At 37.7% G+C, this 3,140-nt stretch overlaps 1 pseudogene; it reads left to right on the plus strand.

Moving 5' to 3' along the window:
* The first annotated feature begins 581 nt into the window (after positions 1-581).
* On the plus strand, positions 582-2,749 carry LOC105533585 (annotated as a pseudogene).
* The last annotated feature ends 391 nt before the right edge of the window (positions 2,750-3,140 follow it).

A 3,140-nucleotide genomic window follows, 5' to 3' on the forward strand; every position in this document is an offset into this window, starting at 1 on the left:
CAAACAAATTTACAAAAAAAACCCACAAACAAGCCCATCAAAAAGTGGGCAAAGGATATGAACAAACACTTCTCAAAAGAAGACATTGGTAATGAATACACAATCTAGAAAGATGAAAGTATGACATGAATAGCATAAAAAGTGGATGGAGTGAAATAAAAGCATAGAGTTTTTGTATGCAATTTCAGTTGTTAGCAACTTAAATTAGAATGTTATAATTATAAGATGTTTTATATGTGCCCCATGATAACCAAGTAAAAAAAACACCTCTAGTTGATACACAAAAAATAGAGACATGAATCAAAGCATACAACTATCAAAATTCAACAAATTATAAAGAAAGTTAGGAAGATTGGAAAAAAGAAAGAAAAGAACTACAAAGCAGTCAGCAAAAATCAAAATGCCAGTAGTAAGTCCTTTACCTATCAATAATTACTTTAAATGTAAATGAATTACATTTTCCAATCAAAAGATACAGAGTGGCTGAATGGATTTTAAGAAAAGAAAAGAAAAAAAAAGCCAAGGTACCTCACCATCCTGGTGCTGCTGCGCTGTGGAGGCCGTGCAGTCTCTTAGGCAAGATGCCTGAGGAAACCCAGACCCAAGACCAACCGATGGAGGAGGAGGAGGTTGAGATGTTCACCTTTCAGGCAGAAATTGCCCAGTTGATGTCACTAATCATCACTACTTTCTATTCGAACAAATAGATCTTTCTGAGATAACTAATTTCAAATTCGTCAGATGCATTGGACAAAATCCAATATGAAAGGTTGACGGATCCCAGTAAATTAGACTCTGGGAAAGGGCTGCATATTACCCTTATACCAAACAAAGAAAAAGAAGATCAAATCCTCACTATTGTGGACAGTGGAATTGGAATGACCAAGACTGACTTGATCAATAACCTTGGTACTATCACCAAGTCTGGGACCAGTGTTCATGGAAGCTTTGCAGGCTGATGCAGATATCTCTATGAGTGGTCAGTTCAGGGTTGTTTTTTATTCTGCTTATTTGGTTGCCAAGAAAGTAACTGTAATCATCAACCATAACGATGATGAGCAATATGCCTGGGAGTCCTCAGCAGGGGGATCATTCACAGTGAGGACAGACGAGTGAACCTATGGGTCGTGGAGCAAAGGTTATCCTACACCTGAAGGAAGACCAAATTTTGAGTGCTTGGAGGAACAAAGAATAAAAAGGATTTTGAAGAAACATTCACAATTTATTGGATATCGCATTACTCTTTTTGTGGAGAAGGAAAGTGATAAGGAAGTCAGCAATGATGAAGCTGAAGAAAAGGAAGATAAAGAAGAAGAAAAAGAAAAAGAAGAGAAAGAGTCCGAAGACAAACTTGAAACTGAAGATGTTGGTTCTGATGAAGACAAAGAAGAAAGGAAGGATGGTGACAAAAAGAATAAAAAGATTAAGGAAAAGTACATCGATCAAGAAAAACTCAACAAAACAAAGCTCATCTGGACCAGAAATGCCGATGGTATTACTAATGAGAAGTAAGGAGAATTCTACAGGGGCTTGACCAGTGACTGGGAAGATCACTTGGCAGTGAAGCATTTTTCAGTTGAAGGACACTTGGACTTCAGAGCCCTTCTATTTGTCCCACAACATGCTCCTTTTGACCTGTTTGAAAAGAGAAAGGAAAAGAACAACATCAAATTGTGTGTACACAGAGTTGTCATCATGGATAACTGTAAAGAGCTAATCCCTGCATATCTGAACTTCAGTAGAAAGGTGGTGGACTCAAAGCATCTCCCTTTAAATATTTCCTGTGAGATGATGCAACAAAGCAAAATTTTGAAAGTTATCATGGAGAATTTGATCAAAAAATTCTTAGAACTCTTTACCAAACTGGTAGAAGATAAAGAGAACTACAAGAAGTTCTATGAGCAGTTCTCTAAAAGCATAAAGCTTGAAATATTCGAAGACTCTCAACACTGGAAGAAGCTTTCAGAGCTGTTAAGGTACTATACATCTGCTTCTGGTGATGAGATGGTTTATCTCAAGGACTACTGCACCAGAATGAACGAAAACTAGAAACATATCTAATATATCACAGGTGAGACCAAAGACCAGGTAGCTAACTCAGCCTTTGTGGAACATCTTTGGAAACATAGCTTAGAAGTGATCTATATGATCAAGCCAATTGATGAGTGCTGTGTCCAACACTGAAGGAATTTGAGGGGAAGATTTCAGTGTCAGTCCCCAAAGAGGGCTTGGAACTTCCAGAGGATGAAGAAGACAAAAAGAAACAGGAAGAGAAAAAAACAAAGTTTGAGAACATCTGCAAAATCATGAAAGACATGTTGGAGAAAAAAGTTGAAAAGGTGGTTGTGTCAAACTGGCAACATCTCCAGGCTATATTGTCACGAGCACATATGGCTGGACAGCAAACATGGAAAGAATTGTGAAAGCTCAAGTCCTAAGAGACAAATCATCAATGGGTTACATGACAGCAAAGAAACACCTGGAGATAAACCCTGACAATTCCATTACTGAGACCTTAAGGCAAAAGGCAGAGGCAGATAACTAAAGTCTGTGCAGGATCTGGTCATCTTGCTTTACGAAACTGCTCTTTTGTCTTCGGACTTTGGTCTGGAAGATCCCCAGGATCTACAGGATGATCAAACTTGGTGTGGGTATTGATGAAAATGACCCGACTGCTGATGATACTACTGAAGAAATGTCACCCCTTGAAGGAGATGATGACACATCATGCACGGAAGAAATAGACTAAACTCCAGCTGAAGGATGACTTAAACACTGGTTCAGTACTCTACAATTCCTCTGATAATATATTTTCTAGGATATTTTTCTTTGTTTTTTGTTAACATTTAAAAGTCTGTATGGCATGACAACTACTTTAAGGGGAAGATAAGATTTCTTTCTACTTCTAAGTGATGCTGTGATACCTTAAGTACTAAAGCAGAGCTAGTAATTTTTTTTAGCTTCACATTGGCTTATTTTAACAGACAGAGGCAATGCGTGTTGTAGGATGTATGTAACATGATGTCTACTTTGTGGTCTAAAGTGTTTAGCTATTAATTCGTATTCCTTAGTAGGCCACATCTTGTTATCCAAGTGTTCCTGAGCTATACCTTGATGTTTAGAAGAAAAGTATTTGTTAC

The sequence above is a fragment of the Mandrillus leucophaeus genome, unplaced genomic scaffold (genome assembly GCF_000951045.1).
Source record: "Mandrillus leucophaeus isolate KB7577 unplaced genomic scaffold, Mleu.le_1.0 Scaffold1265, whole genome shotgun sequence".
Taxonomy (NCBI): Eukaryota; Metazoa; Chordata; class Mammalia; order Primates; family Cercopithecidae; genus Mandrillus; species Mandrillus leucophaeus.